The sequence below is a fragment of the Thermobia domestica genome, chromosome 14, assembly GCF_964235325.1.
Source record: "Thermobia domestica chromosome 14, izTheDome1.hap1.1, whole genome shotgun sequence".
In the NCBI taxonomy this organism is placed as follows: domain Eukaryota; kingdom Metazoa; phylum Arthropoda; class Insecta; order Zygentoma; family Lepismatidae; genus Thermobia; species Thermobia domestica.
Genome location: NC_137467.1, coordinates 85766998 through 85784354, shown reverse-complemented (window position 1 = coordinate 85784354; position 17357 = coordinate 85766998). Strand labels below are relative to the sequence as shown.

At 34.9% G+C, this 17357-nt stretch overlaps 1 protein-coding gene across 1 annotated transcript in view; it reads left to right on the top strand.

The window, feature by feature from the left end:
- LOC145670248 (uncharacterized) overlaps nucleotides 1-17357 on the top strand; it is a 276166-nt gene that overhangs the window by 192247 nt on the left and 66562 nt on the right. The window lies entirely within an intron of this gene.

The following is a 17357-nucleotide window of genomic DNA, read 5'->3' as shown; positions in this document are numbered from 1 at the left end:
TCATTAGAGATATAAATATTCCGCATCGCTATTTGGTTCGATGCCAGGTAATCCTGATACTCCTCTTGCCACGAGCTGAAAGGTTGCATTTCTTAAACGTTTTCACTATAGTCCTCATCACGCAAGAAGTATCATACTTTTTTAAATCTTGGTTGCAGTGTTCTTTCCTTTTTTCTTTTTTTTTTTAGTATAACTCCTTTTCCCTTTCACAACAACTTGCATCACAGAACAGTATTTCTGTAATTGATTTATTTTACTTCTTTTATTAATTTCTCATTTACGTTCTTTTTTTTTTTTTTTTGTCTCTTCATCTCTATATGTTATTTTCTTGCTCCCTTTCCTAACCTCTTCTTCATTTTAAACAACTAATTTTCATCTTCTTCATTCTGATACTTGGAAAGCGTCGTTTTTTCGTGCAATTTTTCTTGGTTATGTAGCCCATATATATATATATATATATATATATATATATATATATATATATATATATATATATATATATATATATATATATATATATATATATATATAATTAAATATTGTGGTCCCAATTTGGTTCAAATTACTTCAATAATCACCAAAACTTATTACGATACTTATTTTAATAAACTAAACTATTTTTGTTATTTTTAAACTTTGTACTTCCTTAATAATTATCATTTATTTTGCAGAAATTAAAAATACACTTGAATCACTTATGGCTTCTTCACCTATTATATCTTTAACAGCATAAATAAAACAAGTTTAAATAAGTTTGGCTACAAGATTTCTTATCATAAGATACCGGACTATTGTCCTTGTTGACCGATAACTAAATATACATAAGCGTTATCGTTACAGTTATGTGTATTTCTGTTTAATGTACGGCAGTACTTTACTTGGAATCTTTAATTATTTTCATTTCTTTCTTTTTTCTCGATGGCTTAGTGGTAAAGAACTCCCGTCTAGTGCAAAGAGTCTCTGGTTCGATCTAAGACCATGTTTGTGCAGGACAATATCGGGTTTTTGTGTTTTTCGGCCTTCTTTCACATTCTTATTTCACTTATTTTTTGGGGGGGGGATACGGTGGCTCAGTGATATAGCGCTTACCTCTGGTGCGTCGGGTTCCTGGTTTGATCCTTGGGCAAGTCAGTTTGTGATGGACAACTTCGTGTTCATGGGTTTTCCCAGAGCACTCCCGTTTCCTCCCACTTTATCATTTCGCCAACTCTTCCGTCATAATGCAATTGCTTTAAACATTGTATCCCTTTGCCTAAAGGGAATAAACGTGGAACGTTAAACTGAAATATTTCATTTAATTTTACTGATTTTAAAAAAATCATTTACTTTCATTAATCACCAGACTCTTAACCAACGAGGCATAACCGTGGCTCATTCAATTAAAGATTTCATTTTTTTAAAATATATTTCCACTGTTAACAACTTATGTAAGTGAGTATCAGTACAACTAGTTAGATTTGTTTCAATGCAATGAACCGTTCACTTTTTTCTTTAAAATCTGACAACAATCAGAATATACAGGCTATTCCTTCTTTTTCTAATTATTGTTGATGCTAAGCGTAGCTAATTTTGTTGTTAATTAATTTATTGACGATTTGAAGGTTCTGTTCACATATTGAGATGTAAAAGAAAAATCACGTTTTCTTTGGCAGATTACAAATATCCTTTACGCAACAGGATCCATCGTTGTTTAACAACGTTGTAAGTGGAATGAGAAAAAAGAATACAAAGGGAGAAGCTGTCGGTGGAAATGTTTTACAATAATTTTGTGCAAGTTGCATAAATACTTACGTTGCTTTTAATTTCACGCTCCCTTTACGAAGGAAGCCAAAGGCGCGTGATTGTGTTAATAAATATCTTATTTAGATTCTGTTGATTTTCTGATTGACGTTTTACAAGACGTGTATTTACATTTTATGAATGTTTAAGTTGGCAGTTTTGATGCTGAAGTGGAAAGGAATATGCTAATATGATTAGTTACACTTAACTACACAACATTACTATCTTATAGTTTTTTCTTTTTCTTTTTTTTTAACATTGCTAACATCAGAATTAGAGTGTATTTTGTTAATAAGACTGGAGTCTAATGCGTAAATAGATTCTTTTCTTATTGGAATTGATTTTTGTTTTGTAATAAACGAGAGTTATTAGTGACGTACATACTGTACTATGTGCATAGGCGCCTGCAGCGGAGGGCAAGAGATGGCAACTGTCCCTTCTGGATTTTCGGCAGGCGTTCAATTCTTCGAAATACATGAGAGAATGTACTAGATTTGCTTACTGACTCACTACAATGCTTAATACATATGTAATGTCAGTATGTAGGCCTGCTATGTCCATCAAAGTGTGCATATTTCAGTGGTGCCCACCCCCCTTATGTCCATGACGCACCCCCCAATTGTCTATCCGTAGGTATTCTTCCATGAAAAAAGAATCTTTTTTTCGAGTAATTTTTTCACCCCCTCAAACATATTTATACAGATTTTTAACCGCCCCCCAAATATTTCAATGACGCAGTTTGCGTCATAGCCCCACTGTGTGGGCACCCCTGCATATTCGCAGTGACTGATCTGCAATTGATACTTGTCCTTTCTGAAAGCTCGCCGCGCGCACGTGGTGTTCAATGCTGTGTTGCCAGCTTTTGCGTCGGGTATTGAAACACACAATTATTCACTGCAGGTAAATGTGTTCTATAAAATTAACTGGCACAAAAGAGAACTAAAAAGAATGCTCTCAATAACCAGCAGGTCCACTACTCAAGTTGACATTCGACTAAAACAATGTGCATTTGTTTATATTCAAATTGGCAACATGTTGAAAGGATGGAATATTTAGGCTACCATTGCAACATGAGGGAAGTGAGCCAATACAATTGGCCGAACTGTCATAGAAACAGTTCTTCTTGCCTGACTGTTGTGACCACGTGTAGGAAGGGGAAAAAAGAGGAAAGCAACAGTCAGAAAGGACAAGTTGTATCAAAACGAAATGTAGAAGGAAAAAACTAAGGGGTTGGGGATCAAGCCAGAATCCAGGCTATGATAGGTACACAGAGAAAGAAACGTATATGGTGTTCGTAAAAACTTAGGTCACATGCATAAATCCGGTAGTTTTTGGACTTAACGAACTTCTATAGGCGACATTCTGCAGCAAATGTATAATTGAAAACTTATGTTTTATACGTCTTTCCGTATAAGTGTTCGGAATAAACGTACTTTCCGTACGAAAGAAAGAACTGTTTATAGGCGGTCTAGATCTCATATACAGATGGGCATATATAACATATAGCTGATGTAACATAGTATACTGTGTAATATACGGAGGAATGATGCAAGATCTAATCGGGAAAATTTAAGTACGTAGGTAGTATATGGATAGCGTATGTTCTGTACTGATTTCTGTAGTAAACGTTTGGATTCTGTATATTTGTACAATGTACCACTGTCCGGATAGCGAATTTTTCTCAGTGTATATCATGAGAATACTATAAACTTTCAAAAAAATATGAATTATAGCTTCAATTACTTTTGTCACTCAAAAAGCTGGAGGGGCCAACGCTTGCTCTCGGTCTTCTTCTTTAGCCTCTTGGAAAAAAAAAATCCTGCGAGTCTTTTTGACTAAGAGTAATGTATTCTACACGATAATTGAAACAAAGTACGTTCTGTAATTATTTCTACTGTATTAGCATAATTGGATAAAGGTATGGTGCAAGTTGTTGAATTAAATGTTCTCAATAAGAAGATTGGATAAAGGTTCAAACAGCTAAATGTACTGATAGCTTTTACTCCTTCCTGAGACTTACATATCCTTCCTTTTAAATCTAATGTGAACTACCAATTGCAACTTCTTTACTTAATTGCTTAATTAAAATTAGAGTCCCAGTATTTACATTAAAATAAAAGAAGTCTTACATTTGATACTTCAATTTCTTATTTAATTCTTTTTTTTAAAATGCAATGTCCAATTGAAGCTTTTAAATGCGCGATCGTTCAGAGGCAGATAAAAGCATGTTCCCGTTATTTGTTGAAGATCTAGACTTGCAGCTTCTTCCATAACTGCGACATGCAAACAATCCTCGTAGCTACTTGGACTTTCACGAACCGGCTACCTGATTCTTAATAATAAAACTCGTCAGGTAACATTAGACTCTTCAGCAGGCTTCTGGGTCGTTTTCAGTATTCACTGTGTCAACACAGGTTGCCAGCGTTTCCATTAACTTTCATTCTGTAACGTAGGCCTACAGCAGTGATGCTGAGTGACGTAATATTTTATTCTGTTCAAGTTAGTGAAAATATTCTTTCCTCTTTTGTTTGCGTATTTAATATTAACTTTTCGTATTACTTATATTTATCATACTTTTAATGCGTTAAACTTACTTTTTAAAAAAATATTATTGAAAATATTTTTTAAAAAAACATAGGCTCAGTAATTATTGCACATTTCAATTGCACTATTTTTGGATCAATAGGTCCAATATATTTCATGCAAAAATTTTGTTGTAGGCCTTATATCTGGAGAACTACATATAGTATAGCCAAACCCAAACAATCACTTAACTCAGTATGATGTGCTTATTCTGCAGAAAATATGAATACTCGATTTAAGGGCCGTTCAAAAATTTTGTGGGCCCCTGATCCAAAAACCAATTTATCCAACATCACAATCTTTTGATCCATTTTTGATCATTCCTAAAATTCTTGTTTTTTATTTTAATTCCAGTATTTATGAATTCTGAACATTTTACTAATTAATATTGACATCATATTATTCTAAACCCGTGGTTCTCAACCTAATTCCTATAACGACCCCATTTTATCACATCCTCTTATCAGCGACCCCCATATAATTTCTGATTTGTAATAAGCTTGTGTGGGATTTTCAATATCCCTATTGCGGAGATCTCACGATATCCATCTATTTCTATAACAGAATCCATTTCCTATATATAGTGGATACAGTAACTTCTCGAAAAGCAAATGGATTAAAACCAAATTTGGCCAGTTCATTCATATTACAAATATTGAATCTGATCCGTCATACTGTTTCAAAATGGAGGTCGTTTGAAAAGTTTAAAACTTCATAACTCCCTTAATTTTGGGTCATATGATAAAAAATAAAATAATTCCTAATTTGTTTTAGAAAAACTTGGACGGTTGTTATAACATTAAAAGTTATTGACTATTTTAAATTACTTGATAATGTGCGACACGAAGATTGGACCAGACCTAGTGACATCATCATACCATACTCAGGTATCTCATTAGCTTTTAATATTAATTGTATTTCAATATACAGGTTTTGTTGCATTTGTGTTTTTCTGGTATTTCAACGTGCAGTTCTCATTAGTTTCATATCGTACCTCTTTCACTTAAATTGACTTCTAAGCAACTCTGCATCTGTTGAAAATGCTTAGTAGACCTATTTCTTGTTCTTAACAGTATGTATAAAAATAAAAATATGGCTATCAGAACAAAATAAAAAATACTATTTAAAAATATTTTTCGATATTAGATTCTTACTATAAGTATTCATCTCTTCCGCTTATATTCACGACCTCCACGAAACCCTCTCTCGCGACCCCCATGTTGAGATATCCTGTTCTATACCAATGATGGCGAATTTAGAAATCACTGCGGACCAGAACAAATAAGAGCCATATTTGCGGACCGTTTTCCATACTCCCTCCTCCCTGAAGCAACTGTTTACTGAATGTGCGTAAGTCATACATTTTGTGAATCTTTATCCTGCTTATCTTGGTTTTTAGAATTTAGAATTTAGATTTTTGGACTTTCGGAATCTATGGAATCTATGAAGGCTGTATTTTCACTAATACTATTGATGCGCAAGAGACGAGTCGAGACAGGGTTTTCCTGACAAAATTCGAGTCGAGACATGGCTCTTCCAATAGAGAAATATAAATTTTTCGAGTCGAGACATCACTTTTACAGCACATTTTCGGGACGAGACAGCCACAAATCTTGTCTCGTGAGCATCCCTAACTAATACTGAACAGAAATGCATTATTGGAAAGAGATAAGTTTGAAATTCTATTCTGACTTTAGATACAGTCGATGTGACTCCAATGTGTAATACAGCAGACGTTCAGACAGTGATCCCATTGTTGTCAAATCACCTCAAGCATGTCTGATATAAATTTCTGGATGGTCCTGGTAATGCGCCTTCTCAATTTGGACAGTGTATCTGAGAGTGGAGGGATGTAAATATTGTCCTTGACAAAACCCGAAAGGAAGAAATCACACTGTGCGAACAGTGCGGTCCGGTGAACGTGGTGGCTATATGCAGAATGTGTTGTCTGCGGCCGTTGCATGACTAATCCATCTTCCTGGCAATTGTCGATTTAGGTATCCCTCAGACATTCGTGTGGCTTATTACACGTGGAGCTCAGATCAAGTGCATCTAATGTCAGCATAAAACCTCAAACTTTCCTCTTTCCAATCATGTATTTCTGTTCAACATTAGTGAAAATAGCTTGATGAAATCGTCTAATAATTTCTAACAATTCTGTACTATGGGGTCAGCAACACTTTTCCTATTATGCATTGAGGTGACACAAGGAACAAATTATACATCTTTAATTTTTTATTCGTTGAACTGGATTTACTGTAAGTATTCTACCAACAATAGCAAGTTTATCACTGCAAATTAAAAACGTTCATGCACTAATGTCTTCCACATATATCTTCATCTTGATTAAAAACGTTCATGCATACTCTTGAAAAAAATATTTAATTTGCGCACCGAAGTTAAGAGCTGGAGTATTTAGATAGGTTGAGAATTAGAGTTAGGGACAGTACATAAGTATATAAAAACCGTGCAATTATCGATTCATCATTCAGATACCTCTTAGCTTATTGCAAGTGGTCTATCAGTAAATGGAAGATATTGATGGGGCAATAAAGAGGTTTTACATCGAAACATGGTTGATTCCATTCTTTGGTATTGTTCATGAACGACCATAAAACATTCATATGCTAGGTCATTGCTACAACCAGAATAAGTGTCGTACACATTAATTCGTACACAAATTCCTGAAATTATACGAATTTAGGAGTTGGACCCCAATTGGCAAATGTCTGCTTATGTCACTGACCAGAATCACTTCCACAGATCAATTAATATTTCTCATATAAAGCACTCTGAACTCTCCTGGAAAACGCATCTCTTAAAGTTAGGATAATATAAAATAACAATCATTCGGATTACAATCTTTATTTCTGATGCCCGTATAAGATTTCTGGGCTAAGTTACTGAAAATTTCTGTATATGATTATATAGTAATATGTTTATAGAGTATAGTGCATTAGGTCGTTTGCATGACTTTTGGTAACCTTCTTATTCTATGTAAGGTGTTCTTTTTTCCATAAAAGTTTCCCTGTCTCATTGACAATGCATGAATTGCTATCTGGTGTCACGTAAAAGATATTCGTGTCATTTCTCGTGTGTATGTTACTATGATTCTGCGAAGGAGGAAAAAAAGAAAAAAATAACTTTGAGCGGTGATAGTGTTTGCGTGCATGCATTTGAGTATGTGTGGAGGACTCACATGTTTTTAGAGATGACCCACTGACCGCTACGATAGAAGGTCTTCTTTCTCAGTGTGTATGTCGTTTTGAGTCGAGAGCTGTAGAAATTTGTAAAAAGACCAGGGAGGAGGAGAGAAAACTCCATGACAGTAGCGCTCCTGGGAATGCATAAACCTTTCAAACCAGATTCCTTAAAGAGATTTCAACGAATGGAAAGAAAGGTAGCGGTACACGACAAACTATAGCGGTTTATATTACAGGTTAAAAGAAATCTCGGAATTATAAAAATATTATCAATTCTAGATGCATAACATGTTTTCAAACGTTTTAAGTTACATATATTTATAGTCCCTCTTTGGGAATAAATTTTTTTGTTGCATTGTTCAGTATAATACGTGCAGCGTAGAATGAATGCACTGTTAATTAGAGTATGATGCACTTTTGTTGTACAAAACAACACGCTTTTATGCTCCATTATTCATTTTTTGTTCTTTTAACTATAATATTTATTCTATTGGAGTCGAGTAACAACGAGAGATTAATGTTCATTTGTTTTCAATATTTTAATATTAACCAATCAGTAAAATCTCTGACTGTGAGTCTGGATTTAAACATCCATGTATCAAATGACACACTATATTGGATTGAAATGGAAGACTGGTAGCACAAAGTTGGATAAGAAAAAGTGTGTTTGAGGAATATTGCATGTATCAGAGATAGAAATGTAAGTAACATTGTATTTGTGTGATTATGATGTTGGTAGGGTTGCCAACTTCTGAAAATGGACATCCTTCTGAAGTACGGATACTCTTAAGATCGTGACATCATCGCTCGTCAAAAAGTGTGGACAACCTGAAAGTGGTTACTTCACAAAAATTGAGCGATTAGGAGTTCGAATTTAATAATTTTAGTTACTTTTGAAACATTCATTAAACTTACTTATTCCAGTTTTGGTTGAGTCGGCACATGTAATGTTTGTAGTTTACCATCAATAATACACCGTATTTAAAACAGAAAAACAAATATAATTGTCAATATAAATACGGCATGCACAAATTATACTTGAAAAGTAAGTCTTACCAACTTCGCTGGGGCTGGTAATGTTTCATAATGCATACATACTTTTACTGGATCTGGATGCATTATTTAATTGGAAAGTGTAGCTGAGGATGAAGAAGTGCTAGCTGCACTCTTGAAAATGTGCTTTTGTTGACCGTTAGCAGTTTTGATACGTTCAGTAAATTTCCCTGTCTTCAACTCTTCAGAAAATTCTCCGCACGAAAGGTCGACATCAAAGCGAATTATAAGCTGTGTTTTAACCATGTTCATCAAAAAACGATTCCTTTCGTCTCTGCAAAAATAATCCGAATAGAACAGAGAATGGGACTAGTAAGAGGATACATTAGCGGGTTTTTAACGTCCGGTTTTGAAGTCGTACCGGACACCGGACAAGGAGATCAAAAACCGAACTAGATTAAAGATATATATGCGGTTTTACATTCCTCCTCCAGGTTTACTTTAGGAGACATAATTATTAAATCTGTAAATACAGCATTTTTTGTGGCAAATTTCTAGAGACATACGGAATTCTGATATAGAATTCTATGGCGAGTATTTCAGTTGCTAATCTGTTATAAGATTTGCAGTATTTGTTTTTGTGTACTGATTTATAACAAGAGAGGCACGATGGCTCAGTGGTAGAACGGTTACTTCTGTGCATTGGTTCTCTGGTTTGATCTCCGGCCAAGTAAATTTGTGGTGGACAACATCGCGTCCGTGGGTTTGTTTGGGGGTACTCTCGTTTCCTCTCACATTCTGATTCCACTGATTCTTCCATCATTCATTTCACTTAATCATCCGTCTCCCTTAGCCTTACAGGCATAATCGTGTGACGTTAAATTGAAAGATTTATTTGTGAGGCGACGTTAATTCTTTTATGTATTATACAAAGAGTGAAAGTTCTCTCTCTCTTTTTTTTTTTTTTTTTTAAGTGTCTAGAAAGTGATATTTCGTTTCGGAAAGTGTATGTGTGTCTTTGAAAAGATTTGTCAAGTCTCGTGAGTAATTATATATAAAATAATAATAGTTACTTGTTGAAATTCAAAACTCCTTTTCTTTCAAAAGTACAAGATTAGAAATAAAACACTTCCTTTAATTGAAAACTTCGATTCAGATTTCAAAGTTTCAAACTTATATCAGCATATGCCGCAAATAAAAGTTCTCGCTTCGCAGTTGGGAAATTCTGGTAAGAATCTTGCAGTAAACCTTCTTGACCCTTATGTCCCCCTGGGGTTTACTTAATTGTATCACGCTGAAAGTGTATTTTCAACGAACTTAATAGAGTTTCTTACTGAATTCACTATCTCTCTCTGTGTGTATGTCTGTTTTTGCAATTTTTTGAATTTTGAGCCCTTCATTCGATAAAGCATCAAAAACTCAAAGAAGTGATGAAGTTTTCGCGTTTCCCTCACAATTCCTGAGATATTGGCCAAAAAAGTTCCGATTTCAGGAGATTTAACGAGACGTATCTCGGGAACCGTAAGTCATAGAGAGATCATATTAATGTTGATCATTACCTAAGAGGATGGTACACATTTTTTTTTTACCGAATAGTAACCAGTGACCACTGCCTAACTGGCCACAGTTCCCCAGATATTGGCCAAAAATGTCGGATTTCGGAAGATTTAAGGAGCCATATCTCGGGAACTGCAAGTCATAGAGATGCTATTTTGCGAATTGTTCAGTTTTGAACTCCCCATTTTGAACATGTGTCTTCGTAAAACAACATATCGTTAAACGTTTTAACAGAGCTCTTAAACAAAACATGTGGAAAAAATTGTGCTCAAGGAAATTATAAATTGACAGATGTATTACAAGAATTGTTTAATGAGTATAATAATAAAGTACATAGAACAATTGGTAAAAAGCCTGTAGAAGTTAATAAGAAAGAAGTTCGTTCTGGCAATGCTCTTATAGCGTTCTCAACTGGTTTAGGATATAATCTCTATCCGAATTTCAAAATTCCTAGTGTTACGATACTACATGCCGGAGGCTTTTGGTTCGATTCCATTGACGGACTTTTGGATTTACAACATTTACTTTTTAAAATTATTTTTATTTTTTTCTTTCATCAAAAACTTCAATTATGTAAGTCTCAAGCTTCCTGGAAGCATTTCTGTATACCTTATTCTTTCATTAAACACAAGTAAAATAGCAGATTCCTTTAACCTTATAACAAGTCAATATCCTCATTCGTTACTTTTACCTTTGTGCAACCTATTAACATTTTACTTGTGTCTGGCTACGTTTTCATTTTTAACCATGTCATTATACTGCGTTTAAAAATATTGCTTACATCTAGCTTAATCATAAATATTTCAAGCACCCAGTTAGCTCTCCTCTAGCTTACTCAATTAATTACCTCAGCCACAAAATATTGTCTAGAAAGTACATCAACGTTTATTATCAAGGTGGTATTTAGTGTATTTAGTGTTTATTCCTTTTTGCAGAAGTATGGCTTCGCATTTAAATTTCCTCAGAAAACTACAGCTCAGGATTATAAGGTAAATTCTCCAGCTTTTAAAGTCTACAACTTTCAAACGTTTTGTTATTTTAACGTCACAAGCGCGGTGTCATAAAGAGGTTATTTTTTTTAAATAAATATACCGTATTTGGTATTAAATGAAACAAAACGTGTGGTTTAGGCCTCTGTCCGAAGAACAAAACTAAATGGTTGGAGTTTCTTGGGGTATTTCATTTAAAGTTATGTGAAAAACAATGAGCAAGAGAGAGGGAAGAGAATGGAGTGTTATCCATTAAAAAAATGCAGTAAATACATCAACACATCTAATAACAACGCCAAACAAACTCTAATTAATCTAACTTGACCTATCCTCATCTACTACAGTTAATACAATAAAAATTTATATTCAAGTTATAATTTGCATATACGTTTAAGCTACATTTTCAACATTCGTAATTTAAGTAGTTATATTTTAATAAATATCACATGCAAATTCCAGCACTTGATGCTGGTGGTAATAAAAAAAACAAGGTCCCCTAAATTTGCTGTCTTTTGGTTACTTATTAACTAAATGAATAAATATAATTAAACTAAACACAACTGCTATTTAGGCATGTTGCACTAGGTATGATTCATTGTTTAAAACGACCTTATAGTTGTATCCGAAACTGTTATAAAAGAAAAAATAAAACCCAAGCATACATTTACTTTTTTTTTTAATTGAAGAGGGGTATCAATTTCTTATTACACTTTTTTCCTTTTAATGAACATACATCTAACAACTATGTCAAATGTGGTTGGAGAGAAGCATGTACTTTAACTTGGAGAAAAAGAAAGAAAAATATTGACCAGTAACTACGGTACGTCGGCGTATAAAATCGGTGTAATTTCTATTTGTCCGTGAACTAGGATACAGTCATACATTTAGCAGTCATCTTTTCAAAACCATATCATTGTGATATCATTTTAAAAAGAGGCAAAAAAAAATTAAATGCAATAAATGTATGCGGATCGTCATTAAGGATCTGTCCTTCCTGGTTGCTAGAGCAAAACATCAAGAGAAACCGAGTAACTGACCGCTCGCTTATTTACAGGACTTTCCCAATATGGCATGAACAGGTCTAGTAGCCCAAGAAAAAAAAAAAAGATAAAACTTGTTCTATCAAAACATATACAAGGTTTCTTTTCAGCCCGGAGCAGTATGTCACGAGGAACGGTGAACGCATATCACGATTTGGTGCACTTTTACCTTGAAAACGTGATTATGAAAGTGCGATGTGGGTACTCACATAAGCCTTGGCCAAAAACGTTCTATGAAAAATGTGTATTTAAAAAAATAAAATAAAAAGAAAATGTAACTTACAAAATGAAATGGAAAGGTTTAAGGGTATTTAAAAGTAACGTAGATGTATACAGAATTTCATATCTAGTAACATGTCTATATAAATTAGTGGCAGTTGATTTCAGACCCTGTAGCAAAAATTTCTTTTTCTCAGAGTATCCTCACTTTTCTCACGAATTCTGGCCAGGACTCAGAAGAGTTGGCTATCATTTTTGTTAAGACAGAAACTCAAAATCTGATAACGAAAAACAGAAGTAATTATATGCCTGTTTTCTTCCAGAAAATTTTGTCCAGGAAAGGCAAATCAAAATGTGAGGGGGCTGTACTCGGACACTATTTACTAAAGGGCATACCTTGCACAAGAGTGACATGTAATTTCCATTTAGTTTAGTTCGTGGTGAGAGGGCGATTGGTCAATTCCTACAAACAGTCAACTCCTAGGGGACGAATCCACCCGGAGCTTATTATCGCCCCCACTTTGTCCTAAGATAAATGAAATTGCAATTACATGCCAGTTTTGTGTAGAGCACTACTTTTGATAAATAGTGTACCAGTGCAGCCCCTTCACATTTTGATTTTGCCCTTCCCTGGACAAAATTTTGTGGAAGAAAGCTTGCCTAGAAGAAACACTGAAATTTTCAGATGCCGTCTTCAAGCAGAGGTGGCTATTTTGCAATCGACACTCGCGCAGGCTGAGAGTTAATCTCATTGACACTCGTGCTATCACAGGCTAGCACTTGCTCGGGTTTGGGCTGACTAATTCAGGTGGGTTACGTTTTCTCTCGAGTCCCTATGAATTGTGAGACCAATTAACTTATTTAGTCTCGCGGTCCAAACTCTTGTTCGCTCTTAGTAACCTCATTGGGTCCGTGCTTGCTCAGGCTCTGACTTGCTACTTACTTTTAAGGCTTGCGGGCAGTTACTGAGTTTCAACATTGACCTTACTTAGTCTCGACATCTCTGTTTGTAAAGTCAGTTTACACTGGGATTAATAACAACAATGGGAAAAGAAGTGGGAGGAAGGCGACCAGGATCCATATTTTAATGTATCCTTAAAAACATAGATAGAATAACTAGGACCTCCCGATTGTGGAGCAAGAACGCTAAATTATAGCACCCAAGAAATGAAGTATTACCTTTAATCTTACTGTTTCTAACCTGCATGAACCTCTTCCTTTCCTAGCAGACATGTCTAAACTCGCAGGCACGGCTTTTGAGCTGAGCCTACCTCAATTTCAATACCTGACGTGAGTCCTGTAATTGGATAGCAAGTTAGAGCACAAATTTGAGTGGTAGAGCGCTTACCTCTAGTGCGAGAGGTTCCTTATTCGATCCCCGGCCAAGTAAATTTTCTCAGGGTACTCCAGTTTCTTCCCACATTTTCATACCACCAATTTTTCCATCATTCACTTACCTTAATCATACATCTCCTTTACAAGGGAAGTTCGGGAGAAAGCACCCGCCTGCAGAGGAACTAAGCATGCCATTTGAAAGAGCAATTCATGCTGATTACAACAAGCTAATAAAATTCCTATACGGTTGAGAACTTTTAGAGAGATTCAACTTTAAAAGCACGAATGCGCTAGAAGTATATAACCGAAGTATTCTCTCCCATGGCAGAGATTCAACGTTAAATGCACGAATACGCTAGAAGTATATAACCGAAGTATTCTCTCCCATTGCGAAGCCTGATGCTTTGAACTTGCTCCTGCTTGATCACTGGGGTCCATTCACAGACAAATTGTTCATTGCAAGTTGGATGACGGATGTCAAAGTCGTAATGATTGAGAATATACCAAAGAACTGCACATGATTTGTACAATCGTTTGATATGTTTAGATTCCGAACAATCAAATATTACGGCAGGAGATTTGTACATAGTATGAAACTTCTTCACCCGAACGTTATAATGTACCAACTAAACAATCAAATAACGTTCGTGTCCATGCTAATAATGAATCAGTTCTGCTCACCACGATATATTGGGTTGTTTCAGTTTGTGTTCACAAGACAGGTTATCTTATAAATTATATACCTTTTGAATCACATGTCGAATTTACTTTTCGCTTTGGTTATGTGAACTGTTCCCCTGACAGATGCAACGCAATTGGTCATGGTGCAATGAAATCTTTTGCCTACGTCATTTCTTCATAGAAAGAAGAACAACAGTGATCAATTTTCATCTTTAACCTATAATTATTGTGAACAGTAAAATGACTATTTTTTTTTTTACTAACATACCTGTTAGTTGATGCAAAAGAGTTTTTTCTGTTATCTCCGATAGATATCAATTCGTATATCAACACTCGTTGCTATTAATGTTGTACTTAACGCATTTAAATGCGCATATACTCATTTTATCATATAAAAATCCGAAGTTGAATCTCTCGAACAGTTATGAACCGTACAGGAATTTTATTAGCTAGTTGTAATCAGCAGGAATTGGTCCTTCTAATGGCATGCTTAGTTTCTTTCCAGGTGATGCTTTCTCCCAAACTTCTCTTGTTAGCCTCACAGGTATAATCGTGAGACGTTAAACTGAAATATGTCAGTTCATCTCATTTCACGATGTTGTCCTCTACAAATTCGTGTGCACTAAGGTCGAATTAGGGACCCTGCACCAAAGGTGAGCACTCTATTACTAACCTACGAGACCTTACTTTGTTCGAATTCACTATAATTTATATTATGTGCAAACCTACTAACAATATAAATAAATATCTTTGAATGCCGTTAAAATAGGTCTGACTGATAATAGCGTTCGAAAGTATGAACACAATTTTCATCATATACTCGTATATGACCATACTGAATGGATGGTCAGGTTAATAGGTTTTACTGTATACATGTCACTCCATTAGTAAAACACCAGTAACTAGCTATAGTATGCGTCGTGATACACATCTTAAGAAGACCCGAATTCCGAGTTGTTTTTACCCTTACCTGCTTACACACTTTGTTCCACTTCTGTGCGATTTTCAAGCAACGCCCACCCACCTCGATCGAGGCTAAAGAAGCACGCATTTCGCGCATTAGGACAGACGTAATGCGAAAAGTGGGAGGGAAAGCGAGAATAAAAAAGAAATGAAAAAAATTGAGAATTCAGAAGTCTAAACCAACACCTGTGTTTAACTTTCTTTCAGTTTTCTTGTATGATTTCCCTTTAAACAAGGAAATGAATATTAATATAGTGGGTTAAACGTGACAATATTGCTTAAGTAACTTCTTTCTTAAATATTTATTAAAATATTAACAAGAACAAGAAAAAAGTAATTTGCAGTTTTAGATTTCCGCATAAATCTTGTAGATTAACACCTTACTGTATGTGCGTAACTTACCAAATTAGACAGAAAGAAGGCATGTTACTGTTTGTTCTTGCCTATTATTCTCTTGTGTGTGTGTAATTTTTATTGCACACTAGACTTTCAGTAATCCAGCCCTCAGTAGTCCGACCTCAGTAACCCGGCGCACATCCAACCAAGAACACGTGCACAATGAATTATCGTGCCCATGCGCAACAATGCTTAGTTAAACAATGCTTTATATATTCTACATATTCCAAATTGTAGCTTCTTTACAGTTCGGTTGCGTAATAAAACATGTCATTGTCGCGTATCATCATTGCGACAGTTAAAAATTAGGGACATGTTTCATAGTGAGTGATACTACTCAAGGACTAAGTTTTCTTTGAAAATTAATGTATATTCGGATTTAATAAAGTACAGTACACTATATCCCCTATGTTTTCAAAATAAATAAAGAAAAACAAGATAAATAAATAAATAAAATAAATGTCAGACACTCAATAATCCGGCACCCACATAAGAATGGCCGGAGTAACGAGAGTCTAGTGTAATTCCGTCCCTCCTTATTAGACTTCCAAACTATTCTATGCAATAAAGTGTCGGAAGTCTTAAAACGGCTTTGTCCGTCTGTCTGTCTGTAGGTATCAGAACAAAAACGGTAAGAGATATTGAGATGAGGTTGTTTGCAATCGATTCAGTGTTCCAAGGATATATTCCATCTCCTCCATTAACTCTGGTCAAACCGGAAATGGTTCTAATTAGTAATTTCCGGTTCAACGTTTATTGCCATAGAACAAAAACAGTAACAGACAGCATGGTGTTTCTTACAAATGATTCAGTGTTTGAAGACAACATATCATGACTATCCACAACACTCTATCAAAACCGGAAGTGGTACAAATTTACTATTATTTCCAGCTTCAATACTGGCTTCAACGTTTATCACTGTAGAACGAAAACGGTAACAGATAGCAAGAAGCGGCTTTTTGCAAACGATTCAGCGAATTAAGACGACATATCATGACTATCCACAACACTTTATCGAAACCGGAAGAGGTTCAAATTAATTATTACTTCCGGTTTCAATATTGATTTACGCAGAGCAAAAATGGTAAATGGTATTAAGATGCGGTTTCTTGCAATTGATTCAGCTTTTCACGGAAAGTGGTTAAAATATCCATTTCCGGTTTCTACGTTTATCCCATATAGCAAACATGGCAATAGATACTGAGAAGTGGTTTTTAAACGTTGCAGCGTCTTAAGACATGTCATGACTATTCAGAACATTGTACTAAAAATCAGAAGTGGTTCAAATTTACTATTACTGTCAATTTCAATACTTATTTCTGTAGAAGGAAACCGGTAAACGATATCAAGAAGCGGCTTTTTGCAATCGATTCAGTTACAACGATAATGTATATTTTGTATGTACTTCTAAATATTGTTTCTATTTACGGGTAAAAGTGCTTTTTAAAAGGCACAAGCTGTTAAGAAGAAGAAGAAGAAAATATAAAGAAATAATTTTAAATATTTTGCATTATATCGATATATTTCTTGTTTTTCGTAGGTAAGACAACCTGTTTATTTAGTTGATATGGTAACTTAAAAAAGAACGAAGAACCATCTTGTAGGAATTGTTGTTCATT